Below are 14,866 nucleotides of genomic sequence, written 5' to 3'. Positions count from 1 at the left end.
TGGCCTCACACGGCCTATCTGCAACTAGTAATGATCATGATGTGCTGGCCATCTTGTCAGTAATGTGCACTTCCTGCACACTGTATGCCAAGTGCCATTCTAAGCACTTTACATATTAACCAGCCAAGAAATAACCCCAGGAGAGAACAGCTGCCTCCTGCCCCAACCCTCTAGGGAGGAGACGGGTCAAGAAGCCATTCCTAGGCCAACCCATGTGTACAAGATCTGCTGTAGGAAGAGGTCACAGATGGTCTCACTGGGGGATTCTGGGCCCCAACTTTGGTCCCATATCCATGTCGGGAACCCAGAAAATGACTTTCCCTCTTCCACAACCCCCTAGGTGGCTCTAAGGGCTCAGAGAAGTCATTGCCAGAGGGCTTGAAAAACAGAAAGAGGCTGTGGGAGATGTTGGGGGAAACCTTCCTCCATGCCACCCCAGGGCCTAGGGCAGTGCTCACAGTGTTTACTGACTGACTAATATTTGTTGACTGTAAGTGATGGTTCTGTTTTTAGAGCACAGCAGCTCAAGCACTAAGCTGTACCAGCCATTTTTTCATATATGTATAAGAAGAAGACTAGAAAAATAAATACTAATTATCTTAATTGAGGAAGGGGCATGGGGTGAGGAGGGGAGATATCATGGTCACTTTTGTATTTTTTTCCACTTTCTACATTGCCTGCAATGAGCAAGTATTAATTTTATGGTCAGGAGAAAACAAACGTTTCTGTAAGTTTGTGACTTACCTCATTTTACAGAAAAAGAAATGAAAGCCCAGACACGTTATGCCATTTGCCCAAGACCACGCAGCCAGAAGAGAGTGGCTGGGATGGACCTACGCCTGCCGATTCTTCACCTGCATCTGCTGGGAACCGCGTCCCTCAGCACTGGGGCCATTTCCACCTCCTGAGTCATGGGGCCTCATTGTCCCTTTCCCATGACCAGGCCCTGAAAATGCTCCCACCCCAATCCTGCCAGCTCCCCCAACTCCTGAGAGAGTCCCCTCTGAGAGCCACGGGTCCCTGCAGATCTCAGGAAGGTGACCAGGGGGAAGGGATGCATGCAAAGCCCCATTCCAGCTCGCCGACTCACTGCTTATTCATTAATAAAAGAATGCCCAGGCTATTTTGGGCACCTGTAATTTTCTACTTGAATAACCAGGAAAGTGGCTGCCTGCCCGCTTCTCTGCCCTGCTCATGGCGCCAGAACAGGGGAAATGCGATCTCGCCCGGCGTAATGGGATCTGGGCCAGGTCTCACTGCTGATTTCCTTGCCTTTGCCTCATTCCAGAAAGCCCAGGTGTCCCCCACGCCACCTCCAAGGGGTCTGGGGAGGGAGAATCCAGGCCAGGTTTGGATGTTGTGGACTAGGTGGTTCCTTCCAGTTCCAGAAGGCAAATCCCAGCTCTGCCACTTGCCAGCCTTGGGACTTTGGGCAAGTGACTTAGCGTCTCTGAGCCCCAGCTTCTCTATCTGTAAAATAGGGATAACTATGCCACCTTGCAGGTTTGGTCCAGGGGAGCTGCCTGGCTCTTAGGATAATTGTTGCTGTTGCTGTTATTGTTATTCTATAGATAAGGAAGGAGTTGTTCTGGGAAAAGATCTAGCCTAGGAGGCTTGGGCTCTCTCATTTGGCTCTATTGCTGACTAGCTATGGGACCTTAGACAAGTCTATTTCCTTCTTGTTTTAAGCAAAATTGTTCTTTATGCTTATCAAGGTAATTCATGATCATTATTGAAAATTTAGAAAAATGAATGAAGAAAATTAAAAATCAGGGTAACTCTTAACTGCTATTTATTGAGCACCTACTCTGTGCCAGGCCCCATGTTAGGTGCTTTCTATTTATTATCTGTAATTCTCCCAAGTCTGCACCTATTTGTAGATGAGAAAACTGGAGCTCAGTGTGACTCATAACTGGTAAGTGTAGCAGAAATCAAACCCAAGTCTTTCATTCTTCAAAGTCTGTTGGTTTGGTTTTCTATTGCTGCATAACAAGTGACCACAAAATCAGTGACAGAAAACCACACATATGTATCACAGTTTCCCTTGGCAGGAGTCTGGGCACTGATTGCCCAGGTCCTCTTCTCAGACTCTCACAGGCTGCAGTCAAGGCATGAGTTGAGGCTCAACTGAGGAAGAGTTCACTTCCATGCTCATTCAGGTTGTTGGCAGAATTTATTTCCTTGCAGTTGTAAAACAGAAGACCCCAGAGGTTTGCTGCTTGCTTGTTGGAGGCTGCCCTCAGGTCCTTAGAGGCCACCCAGTTTCTTGAGGCAGTCCACAGCTTCTTGCCATAGGGGCACCTTACCTAGCTGCTAACTTCACTGAGCCAGTAAGGAGAATCTCTTGTTAGTGCATGCTAGCAGGACAGAGTCACATGTACATGCACACATATACACACATACATGCACATATACAAATCCATCTAGCATGATCATGAGAGTGACACACCCTCACCTTTGCCATATTCTATTGTTAAATTAGTTCCCACCCACCCTCCACTCTGGAGAGGTAGAGGACCACACCAAAGTGTCAGCACAGGGGGTAAGAGTTATGGAGGCCCCCTAGGGGTCTGTCTCCCATACCCACACTCTTCCCACCACAGCCAGTTCCCCTTTACCCACCAACATCCTCAGCCTCACCCTCCAGGAGAAAACTCCACTTTCGGTTGGCAACTGCAAAGTTAGCTCCTTCTTACAAACATCGTAGCATAAACTGGACCAAGGAAAGGGAGCCTCATGGAACAGTGGCTCAAGACATTTGACCCCCAACCCTTGGTACCATGCTGTGTAAAAACCAGAGAGGGAATAGAAATGGACAGGACATAGTGCCCAATCTCAGAAAACTTACCAGGAGTCTGGAAAGGTGCCACAGTCAAGTGCTCTCTTGGTTGCAGGAGCCCTGGGTTAAGGGGGAAGAAAAGACAATTTTTTGGCTCTTATACATGAAAGTCTAGGAGTAATGACATCAAGCAAGGCTGGATCCTGGGTCTTAAGTGAAGTCTTCAGGACCTAGTCCCTCTCCCATGGCTCCACTTTTCTCTAGTTGACCTCATTTCTGGGCCAGCCCCGCTTCATGGAAACTCCCAGCAGTTGCAAGATTATCTCATTCTTAAACTAGAAGAGTGTGAAGGCCGGAGGGAGAAATAGGTATTGGGGGTGGGGGTTGGTTTGTTGACAAGAAGTCACGAGAAAGTAAATTGAGAGTAGACTGAAATGTAGAAGGGCTGGAATTCAGATAGAAAAGTTTAGCCTGTACTTTGTGGTCCAACGTTTTCCAGTGTGTTCCACAAGACTTTAATACGTGTTAGTTGAGCCAAGAGTTTCAAGTCCAACAGACTGGATTAAGCCCACTTAAAGAGGTTTCTGTCCTGCAGGGCCTCTTGTGTTCACACGTCCAGATGTGATTCTCCAAAAGGAGAGCTACAGACTATAGCATTCTCTAAGGTGCAGCTCTCAATTCTACACTTTGTGAAGTGCCACTGTGGGTCATAGGGAGCCATTGAAGGCAGTGGAGCAAGAGAGTGACAGCAGAAGTGTTCTGGGAAGAACACAATGGACTCTCTGTAAGAGACGACTGCATAGGCCAGGCACAGTGGCTCACACCTGTAATCCCAGCACTTTGGGAGGCCAAGGCGGGTGGATCACTTGAGGTCAGGAGTTCAAGACCAACCTGGCCAACATGGTGAAACCCCATCTCTACTAAAAATACAAAAATTAGCCAGGCATGATAGTATGCACCTGTAATCCCAGCTACTTGGGATACTGAGGCAGGAAAATCACTTAAGCCTGGGAAACAGAGGTTGCAGTGAGCCGAGATCATACCACTACACTCCAGGCTGGGTGACAGAGCGAGACTCCATCTCAAAAAAAAAGAGATAACTGCATAATCATCCATGCAAAGAGTGATGACCTCCCAGACCAGACGGTCAGTGGCAGAAACAGGAATTAAGGTATACAGTGGAGATGGGATGTAGGAAAATACATAGATTAACTCAGAAAATGCTGCTGCCTTGGTGACAGTGACAGTGAAATTTAGTTTTGATTTTAGCTTTTCTAGTGAAAGCGGGGCAACACAAAGAGAAAGCACGGACTATGAAGTTCAGCAAACCTGATTCTTGGGTCTACTACTGTGCCTTTTGGGCAAGTCACTGTACCCCTCTGAAGGTTGGCTCAGTGAAGGCTTAAGCATTTTCTCTCAGGGTCCTGGTAAGCATTCCAAGATTATGGAGAGAGGGTAAGGATGCCTCACTACGAGTTGGACTTCCACTTCCAGCCATGATAGAGGACCTGGTACCAGACTAGCACTACCACTAAAAACAACTTGACACTTGACAAAATAAGAGACAACTGTTCTCAGGCAGTGGACAATAGGTACCGTGATCTCTGAAGGAAGGGAAACTTACAAGGTGAGCCCCTCATCACCTGGACTCTCATCCTGCAACAATTTCCCAACTATAACGCAGGACAACGGAGCCCAAACAGAACATGACAGTCCATCTGAGTTCAGGAGGCAGAGATCAGGTTTGGAGCAACTAAAGCAAAAGGAATCTGCAAGACAGGGCACTGGTGAGGAGGGAGCTGCATAGAGAGGGAGCCCCAAGATCTGTGTGGGGGCCCCCCGTGACCCACAGCTTCTTGCCCAAGGACTGGGATTTGCTGGCACAGGGTCACACTATCTGAGACTTACCAGAAAGCGGCTGTTATAGGGTTGAGAGTGAACTGAGATACTATAGGTCGGCTGGGGCTGGGAGACGTTGGAGAGACCTTCATCCCAGACATCAAGCTGAGACACCAGAAGGCTGTGCCTTAGGTGCGAGGACTATACTGTAGTGTAAGGGATACTCCAGACCTGCATAACAAAGCCAAAAACCAAATCCTTCAAGACCCTCAGGGGAGAAAGTTTGGAGGTGAGTCCTACCAAGTTAGAGGGACTTGGGAAAGAGCTTGGACTTTGCGGGAGTGCAAAAACAAGCCCATGGAACTTCAAAGGGATCACCTAATAGTTGTACTTCCTGCTAAAACAAAACTTAACACTCTTCAGAAAAAGATAACAAAATCCAGAGTCTCCACAACACATCACACACACACACGACACAGTATACAATCAAAATTGTTTAGACATGCAAAGAAACAGGAAAATGTGACCTTTAGTCAAGAAAAAAGCAGCCAGTAGAAACTAACTTCAAGATGGTCTGGAAGTCAGAGTTAGTGGCTGAAGACCCTGAAGCACCTAGTTCAGAGTTTGGCACATAGTAGATGCCCAACAAATGCCAGCTGCTCATCTCCGTTTGAGCAAAGTAATAATTTATTCCCCAAAATCTTTGAAACACAAGGATTAATAAAGGAAAATGCATTCAGTCCACACATCCTGAGGTCCCGCTGATTGACCTTATGAGGCCCAGGGAATGGGGGAGGCTGTCACGTGCAATAATGAGAGAAGTAAGTTATGACCCTGCCACTAACTCACTGTGTGAGTCTCTCAATGCTCTGTGCCTCAGTTTCTCCATTTATATAATGGAGGGTACAGGCAGATCATCTCAAAGTCTCAAAGGGCCCTTTCTTTCCAGGATTCGGAGTCTGTCTGGCATAGGAACTGTTATCAGCCCAGGACACACTCTGAGCTGGGTCCTGGAAGAACCAGTTGGAGAAGGAATTGGATCTGCCTTTAATGCTTTGGAGGGAGCAAGAGTTGGGATGTCACTCTCCCAAGTATAATAATGTTGAATTGTGGGCAAAGCCTGAGCTCATTTTCCAAAGGAACCTTTCTTGAGAAATGTCTCCTAGCAACCAGCTCCGCCGAGAGTACAACCTTCAGGGACCTTTGCAGAAACACAAAGGCTTTTTGTGGCTCCCTCCTTCAAAAGCCCAGGTGGAAACTGCTCATCAGCTGACATGCTAGTGTGAAGCTCAGAGAGCAGGTGAAGGGACATCTGGTGGGGCAGGGGCTATTGGGAGGGCTTCCACCCACAGCCTCAACCTCTTTCCTTTTGGCGAAAATAGAAGTAGTCCAGCTTCAAGGCTCTGAGCATGGGCTTCCAACAGGAGCTCAAAACCCAGTTACTAGTTGGGGAGCCTTAAGGAAGTTACTTAACCTCTGTCAGCCCCATCTGTAAAATGGGGACACTAATATGCAGGAGGTTAGTGCTTCACCTAGATCCCTTTTATTGATCCAGCACACCCACGCGTCAGTTACTGTGAGTGCTGACTGCTCACAGCTGCACCCTTCTCAGACAATCACCCATGGATGATGGGAAGCACCTCACCCAGAGATACTTTGGGGGTTGAGCCCATCTTGCAGATTACCCTCTTCCCATTATCCTATAGCCAATGACCAACAGATATGGAGGTATAAAAGCCCAGCCCCCTTGCCTATGGGGGATGATGCTGCAGTGCCATCCACTCTCCAGACTTCCCAGGGCATCCCACTGAGGCTAGACTTCAGCTGAGCCCACATCTTGACTTAACTTCTTCTGCTCCATCCTGCTTTCCTCCCTTACACCTTTAAAGGTTTCCCATGAGAGCTGTCCCTCAAGAAGTCACTTGCACCAAGTTACCATTTCAAGCTCTCCTTCTAGAAAATCTAAAGACACAATAGTACCTGCCTCTTGGGCCACGGTGAGCATCCATCGATAGAATGCACATGAAGTACCCAGCCATGTGCCTGGCACATCGTAGGTGCTCGATACATGAACATCATTGTCCTCCTTCTCATTATTCTCATCATAACTAAAGACAAGCCTGAGATCATAGCAGGCTTCTATTGTGCACAAGAGCTGGGGACAGTCTTGGTATGGGGAAATAATTGCATTTACACTGCTTAATACAGTTGAGGCAGAGTTATCAACTTCCTTTATTTCCTAAACCAATATAACAAAGCTTTTCTCAATTATAAAAATAACACAGGTTCAGTGAAAAAAAATGAAACTCAAGAAATGCAGAGAACTATGAAAATGGATGTATATATTAATTAAAGAATAAAATTCCCCACCATTGTTTATAATCACTGAGGACATTTTGGTCATATTCTTCCAAACATTATTCACTTAAATTCACATAACATACCTATGTATGCACACACATATATATACACATATCTACACCCACAAACATGTATATATTAGGTTGGTGCAAAAGTCATTGTAGTTTTGCCATTACTTTAATTGATATAATTGATATAAGTAATACTACATAGAGATAAATATAGATATGTAAGACTCAATACATAAGGTAACACTACATATGTAACAAAATATGTAACCAATCCTGTAACCTGTTTTTTTTTCACTTAATTTTTATAAATAGATAGTGGACATCTTCCATATTAGTAAACCTAGGTCTACAACATCCTTCTTAGCCACAGATTGTTACCTTGTATAGAAATAGTACAATTTAATCAATCCCCTATCACTGGACATTTACCATATTGCCAATCTTTTTATTATCTTGAACAATGCTTGTTAATGCACATTCTTGACCATATATCTTTGTGAAATATGTTCAATTATTTTCTTAAAACAAATACCTAGAAATGGAACAACACAGATATCTGCCTGGTTTGTAGGGCTTTCGACGCACGTTTCCCCGCAGGACGCCTGTACTATCAACATCCCCTCCAGGAGTACACCAGAGTGTCTGTTTCCTCACACCCTCTCCAACACTGGGTATCATTATATTTTCATTTTTGCCAATCTGATAGGTGAAAAATAATACCTCGTTGTTTCTTGAGTGTGCATTTTCTTTGCTTTCTGGGGAGGCAGAGCATCTTTCTTACGTTTGTGGACCGTTTAGATTTCACCTGCTGAGAACTGCCCTTGTCCAGTCATTGGCAAAGCCTGCTAGGTGTCTTCTCTCTTCCCCCTTCCCTGCCCTGAGCCACAGACTCAGCAGCTTCCTGGTGTGTTATTTCATAAGCTCTCAAAGCTCTGCCTCATACAGGATTGGCCTCCCAGGAAGGCAGAATTTTCTCCCTCTGCTCCAGCCTGCCTGAGATGGGATTAGTGGGGATCCAGTTCCTTGACGTCCAGGAGCCCCCTTGCCAAGTCCCCTCTCCGGGCCCCATCCACATTTACACCACAAAGGCTTTAAAAACCAGATCTGCTTAAAGAAAAGATCAGTTTTTGCCAAAATTTCCAACCCACCCAGCAAATACATTCCAGGGGTGATTATTAGCATGAACTGAATAACCTTTTCAGAAGAACTTGCCAGAATATTCCTTTAAAATCCAGTACTCTTAAGAGGTTTTACATGAGATTGTACATATACCAAGATCCAGCACAGTGGAAAATATCCCAGTCACTGACCCAGAAATCCTAATGGTAAGAATTTACCCTCTGGGTGGGTGCACTTACCCATGTACAGAAAGATACACATGGGGTATTCATCGAAACCTTCCTCATAACAGCAAAATATATGGCAACCACTTAAATATCCATCAGTTAGGACCTCTAAAATAAGTTTTCAATGACCTCTGCTATGAAACATTGTGCAAACAGTAGATAATGTGGTGAGTCTGAATGTGCAAGTGTGTAAACATGTCCTCGATGTGCCATAAAGTGACAAAGCAAGGTGTAATCTCTGGTACATTTAGTGTGATCCCATCTGCACTTTCTAAAGTATAGATTGGAATCGTTCTGGATGTTTATAGAAGAACAGACAATTCCTGGAGAGATGCATAAGAAATTACTTACATCGGTTTTTTCTGGGAGGAGGATGTGGGCTTGAAGTATTTGGAGATTTGGGGGTTGTGCTTTACGCCCATCTGCATTGTTTAATAACTGTGAATAACAATTTAAATGGCTTTATTATTATATGATGAAAAAGCTTATTTAAAAGTTTAAAAGTGAGCCTATGATCAATAACAGAATTGTGGTAATAGCAATGTGATTATTAAATAGCCTATTGAGTACCAATTATGTGCCAGGCACTGTGTATTCTCTCATTCAATATTAAAACAAGCTCTATTTTGATACTTATTTTATACACAAGGAACCTGAGTCTTAGGTTAAGAGTCTTGGTAAGGCTGCATCTGATTACAAAATGCTGGCTCTTTCCACAGGGCATGGTTCTGGTGCCCGAAGGGAGACCTGTGAGGGCTCTGTCGGGTCCTGTGGGGGTCCTTCAGTGAGTCCCTTGTGGCAGGCTGGAGGCTTCCCACCTGGTGGCAGCTCTGTTCTCTTTGCGTGCTCCCTGTGGCGTTTCTCCCCCTGTCCTATCTCCTTAGAGCTGCACCGTCCAAAGCAGTCCACTTAATTAATTATGATTAAATAAGACTAAAATTTCAGCTGCTCAGTTGCACTAGCCACATCTTGAGTGCTAAGTAGTTGCATGTGGCTAGTGCCTACCATGTTATCAGAAAGACAGCGAATGTATCCATCCTCGCAGAACATTCTATTGAATTCACTGTCCCAGCTTTGGAGCCAGGCCGACCTGGACTCAAACCTGCTCCATCACTGGAGGAGCTGAGCAAAAGTCACTCAACTCTTTTGAGCCTCACCGTTCTCATCTGTAAAATGGGATGACGATATAGTTACCACACTGAGCTGTTGCAGGGGTTTAGGATCATGCCTGCTGCATGGGTAGCCCAAAGCCTGTCACATAAGCAGCTGTCACTTAAAAGACAGAGAGGAGGGTAGGACTCTTCAGTCTGATATTTTATGGCCTCGGGCAGGTCTGCTCTGAGGCCTCACCTCCTTGTCTGTAAAATGGGGTAAATGGTACCTACCCTGAAAGGTTGCTGTGAGGATTCAAGAGCATCTATATAGTAGATGCTCAGAAACAGTCAAGTCCCTTTTCCCCTTTCCAAAAAAGGGTGTCCCCTGGCAGGCAAAGCCCTCTCACAAGACCCAGAAGAAGGAATCCAGAAGGCCAAATATCAAAAGAAGGCTCAGTCTCCAAAATGAAATAATCATGGGATGTTGTCCTATCACCCATTAAATTGCAGGAATGGGGGGAAATTGTACTTTTTACCAAAGAATAACACGCATATTAAATAGTGCACCTTGGCTGGGCATGGTGGCTCATGTCGGTAATCCCAGAACTTTGGGAGGCTGAGGCAGAGGATCACTTGAGCTCAGGAGTTTGAGGCCAGCCTGACCAACATGGTGAAATCCCATCTCTACTAAAAATACAAAAAGTTAGCCAGGTGCAGGAGAGTCACTTGAATCTGGGAGGCAAATGTTGCAGTGAGCCGAGATCACACTACAGTATTCCAGCCTAGGCGACAGAGCGGGACTCCATCTCAAAAAAAAAAAAAAAAAAAAAAAAAAAGTGCACTTGTTTTAAGTATACTACTTAACACATTTTTAGAAACTGAAAATACCTGTGTAACCAGATCAAGAATCAGAACATCAACAGCAACCTGGAAGCCCCTCCTGCCCCTTCCCATCCGCTATTGCCCTCCACAGGGGCAACCGCTATCCCGACTTCTAACACTAGAGATTAGTTTTAGTTTTTAGTAGACAAACCTAGATTCCTAACATCCAGGCTTGCTGAAGGTGTGGACAGTCCCATAATCTCAGGCACGGAAGGCCTGAGATTTGGAAAATGTTTGGAAAAGGTTTGGAAAATGGTACAGCCATTTTGCAAAATAATTTGGCAGCATCTACTAAAACTTAAGATACATGTACTTCTTGGTCTAGCATTTCCACTTCCCAGTGTCTGCCCTAGAGAAACGTTCACCCACGTGGACAGAAAGGCAACAAGTACAAGGGTGTTTGGAGTAGAATTATTTGTAATAGTGAAAAATTGAGACTGGGTATGGTGGCCCACTCCTATAATCCCAGCACTTTGGGAGGCCGAGGCAGGCAGATCTTTTGAGGTCAGGAGTTTGAGACCAGCCTGGCCAACATGGTGAAACCCCATCTCTACTAAAAACACAAAAATTAGCCGGGCATGGTGGTGTGTGCCTGTAATCCCAGCTACTCAGGAGGCTGAGGAAGGAGAATTGTTTGAACCTGGGAGGCGGAGGTCACAGTGAGCCGAGATCCCGGCATTGCACTCCAGCCAGGGTGACAAGAGCAAAACTCTGTCTCAAAATAAAGAAAAGAAAAGAAAAATTGGAAGCAACCTAAATGGCCAACTAAAGCAGAATGGTTTAAAAAAACAACCATAGGGCACCACACTGTGGTTTACACTGTAGTAGATCAGAAGAATGAGGTGGATCTACATGTACCGATGTAGAAATATCTCCAAGACATACCAGAGAGTTTAAAAAGGAAGCTGCAGAAAAATGACCAAACTCACACATGCAGCATCAAAAACAGTGATGACTCAGGGAAGGGGGTGAGATTAGGGCATGGCTGGGACAGTAAGGAGAAATGTTACTTTTTAAAATCTGTATGCAACTGAGTGGTTCCAAATGTTTAGAGTAGCAGTGGATTTATGTATTACTTGTGTGAATTATTTTGCAAGCGTTTAAGGGAAATGAAACAACCACCCACCAAGTCCAAGGTGTGGAGAAAAGACTGCCCCTCTGCCTGCTGGCGGGGGGTGGGTGGCTCCCACCCAGGGCCTCAGCTTGAGTTCCAGGAGAGCAGTTTTCTGGGCCTCTGACACCTAAGGGGCTGAATGAATGGAGGTGTGAGAAGGCCCTGGAGACCAGAATTGTGGAGGCCTCCTTTGATGGAAAGCAGTGCCCTCATTACTGCACCTCGGCTGAGAACTCAACACCCATGTGATGTAAGTGGACCCCTGCAAAGGAACAAGTCCCAGGGCTGGGCGCCTGCTCCAAACAGAGCCCAGCACTTTAAAGGAAGGATTGCCGGGTCTGATTCTCTCCATCCCTGGGGATGGAAAAGAGAGGTGGCAGGCATCACCTCACAATAGGGTGGCTTTGTGAGAGTGAAGCCCTGAGGTGGAGGCTCGGGGTAAGTGTTGTGACATCCAGTGGCTGTGTGCTCCAGAGAATGGAGGTTGTAGAGGAGGGCAGCAGCCAGCGCTCTGCACTACAAATATTCAACCTTTAAGAAGAAGCCAGGTGGGGAGGCTGGCCCAGCTGACTCCAGGGAGAAGCGTTCCTTAACCTCGCTGAGCCTCAGTTTCCTCCTCTGTAACATGAGTGCAGGCTCTTGCCATCTTACACACACACGAAAGCTCCTGAGTCAGACTGCCTCAAGTCTACTTACAAAGCTGCCACTTGCCAGCTGTGTATCTTTTTTATTTTTTAATTTCCATCCAACTGTGTATCTTAACCTGCCGAAGGCCTCAGCTTCCTTCACGAGAACTTCACTCTTCCCTAATCTCAGAGGACTTTCATGTGGTTTAAATGAGACCATATCGGTAAAGTCATGTTACAGTGCCCAGCAGTAGAATGGGCTCGATAGCTGTTTGCTACAATTATTAAGTTGATAATCTATTAATTTTTATTTACAAAGCACCCATGTGCCAAGAACTGTGCTAGGCATTGCAGACATATCCCTGAATAAGTTGCAATTCCTATTCTCATAGAGTTTACAGTCTAATGGAGGTGTAAATAAAGATACCTAGAGACATACCTCCAACTGATTCACTCCAGATTTCAAGGACAAATACCCTAAGGTCCAACCCTCATCTCTTCCAAATTCAGAATTCAGGCCCATGTGTATTTATCAACGATGCAATTTTGCTAACACCTTCCTCCTCCCTGCCAATCCAAAGCATTGTGTATGGGAGTGACCTCAATGTGTCCCCAAAAATCTATGTTGTAAACATGTCAGAAGTATAATACGAAGTGACATGATCATTGTTGGCAGTATCCACTATAGCTAAACATTCACCTACCTATGACCCCCCAAGTCCACTGCTGGATATCTGCCCAAGAGAAATGAGTAATCATTTTGACCCAAAAATTCATGGAAAGGTGTTCATAGCAGCTTTATGAGTGATAGCCAAAAACTGGAAACCATCCAAATGTTCGTTCTCAGGAGAATGTATCAGCAAACTGTGACATAGCCACCAAATGGAATACTTAAGTCAGAAATCAAGAGGAATGAACTACTGACACAGGCGGCCACACTGATGAATCTCAAACACACGGCTGAGTAAAAGAAGCCAGGCCAAAACCAGCACATTTTATTATTCCATTTATGTGAAGTTCTAGAGTAAGAGAAACGAATCTGTAGTGACAGAGGCCAGAATGGCTCTTACTCTGGGAGAAAGTAGGTATTGACTGGGGTGCAGTCAGTCTTGATATATATTTTGCCATATATATCAAGATATAAAGCAAGCCAATCTTGTTTTATATCTTGATCTTGGAGGTGGTTATGTGCGTGAACACATATATACAACCTCATTGAGCTGCACAAGTAAGGTTAGTGGACTTTATGCTACACCTCAATTTTTATTTATTTATTTATTTATTTTGAGACGGTATCTTGCTCCGTCACCCAGGCTGGAGTGCAGTGGCACGATCTGGGCTCACTGCAACCTCCACCTCCCAGGTTCAAGTGATTCTCCTGCCTCAGCCTCCCGAGTAGCTGGGATCACAGGCACCCACCACCAGGTCTGGCTAATTTTTTGTATTTTTAGTACAAACAGGGTTTCTTCATGTTGACCAGGCTGGTCTCGAACTCCTGAGCTCACACCATCTGCCTGCCTCAGCCTCCCAAAGTCCTGGGATTACAGGCGTGAGCCACCGCACCCAGCCTACACCTCAATTTTTAAATGTTTAAAAACAAATAAAGCAAGGTCCCTTAAATGCTCCTTGGTGCATGGGGAAGACTATGGCAGATGTGGATTGGGCCCATGGTTGGTCTTCTTGACACTTTCACATTGAGGCTTCAGCCTCTAGGAGAAGCAATGGGACAAACTGGGGAAGAGGAGGATGTGGGGATAGGATCATTGAGGCTGCCAGTGACCAATGCCAAGAGGTTTTTCTCAACAATCAGGACATGAAAAAGAAGCAGGCAGAGGCCACAGGAAGGACAGGAGAAATGCAGATGTCTTTGCCTCAGGGAAGATTGAGTTGTGCCCAGTTGTATTGAGATGTATTGTGCATTACACAACAGTATTTCCTCTGGAATTTGTGTCTGCTAACTTTCACTAACCAAAATTATAACTAAGCCAGCATCTCCCGATTTGAAAATGGTGTGAACACATGACAGTTGGCCATATTTTTCAGCATAGTCCTTGGAAAATACTATCAGTTATCAGTAAGGCATCAGCAATGATCTAGGTGGAGTTTCTCTCGCTCACCAAATGCCAACCATTGAAGGGAGAGAGGCCTCTGCCTTGGACACTGAGGTTCCACTGGATACAGGTTGGCATTATTTTCCAACAAGTCTTGAATGGAAGGGGGTTGGCAGGTGTGCAAGCAACATTTTGTGTGTGTGTGTGCATGCCCACAACAAGGCTGTTTATTTCACTTGGGTGCAAGTGGGCTGAATCCAAAAAGAGAGTCAGCAAAGAGTGGTGGGATTATCATTAGTTCTTACGGGTTTGGGATAGGCGGTGGAGTTAGGAGCAATTTTTTGCGGGCAGGGGGTGGATCTTACAAAGTACATTCTCAAGGGTGGGGAGAACATTACAAAGTACCTTCTTAAGGGCCAGGGAATACACATTATCACAAGGGCGGGGAGGGTGTATTGTCACAAATACAACTAACAGTTGATCAATTAAGGTGGGGCAGAAACAAATCACAATGGTGGAATGTCATCAGTTAAGGCAGGACCTGGATATTTTCGCTTATTTTGTGGATCTTCAGTTGCTTCAGGTCATCTGGATGTATACGTGCAGGTCACAGGGCATATGATGGCTCAGCGTGGGCTCAGAGGCCTGACATTCCTGTCTTCTTATATTAATAAGAAAAACAAAACAAAATCGTGGTAAAGTGTTGGGGTGGAGAAAATTTTGGGGGGTGGTATGGAGAGATGATGGGCAATGTTTCTCGGGC

The 14,866-nt window shown here is 45.4% G+C and overlaps 1 protein-coding gene and 1 long non-coding RNA gene across 4 annotated transcripts in view; one reads left to right on the top strand and one right to left on the bottom strand.

The window, feature by feature from the left end:
• The window catches only part of LOC135969736 (uncharacterized), a 38,932-nt gene extending 35,965 nt beyond the window's left edge, over nt 1–2,967 (bottom strand). Inside the window, exon 1 of the long non-coding RNA XR_010585154.2 lies at nt 2,849–2,967. This is a non-coding gene — a long non-coding RNA (uncharacterized lncRNA). The remainder of the gene's footprint in view (nt 1–2,848) is intronic.
• Nucleotides 1–14,866, top strand: part of FAM107A (family with sequence similarity 107 member A) — a 63,573-nt gene that overhangs the window by 17,675 nt on the left and 31,032 nt on the right. The window lies entirely within an intron of this gene.

The sequence above is a fragment of the Macaca fascicularis genome, chromosome 2, assembly GCF_037993035.2.
Source record: "Macaca fascicularis isolate 582-1 chromosome 2, T2T-MFA8v1.1".
Lineage (NCBI taxonomy): Eukaryota > Metazoa > Chordata > Mammalia > Primates > Cercopithecidae > Macaca > Macaca fascicularis.
The sequence above is the reverse complement of the archived record's forward strand: the minus strand, read 5'-3'. Positions and strand labels throughout refer to the sequence as shown.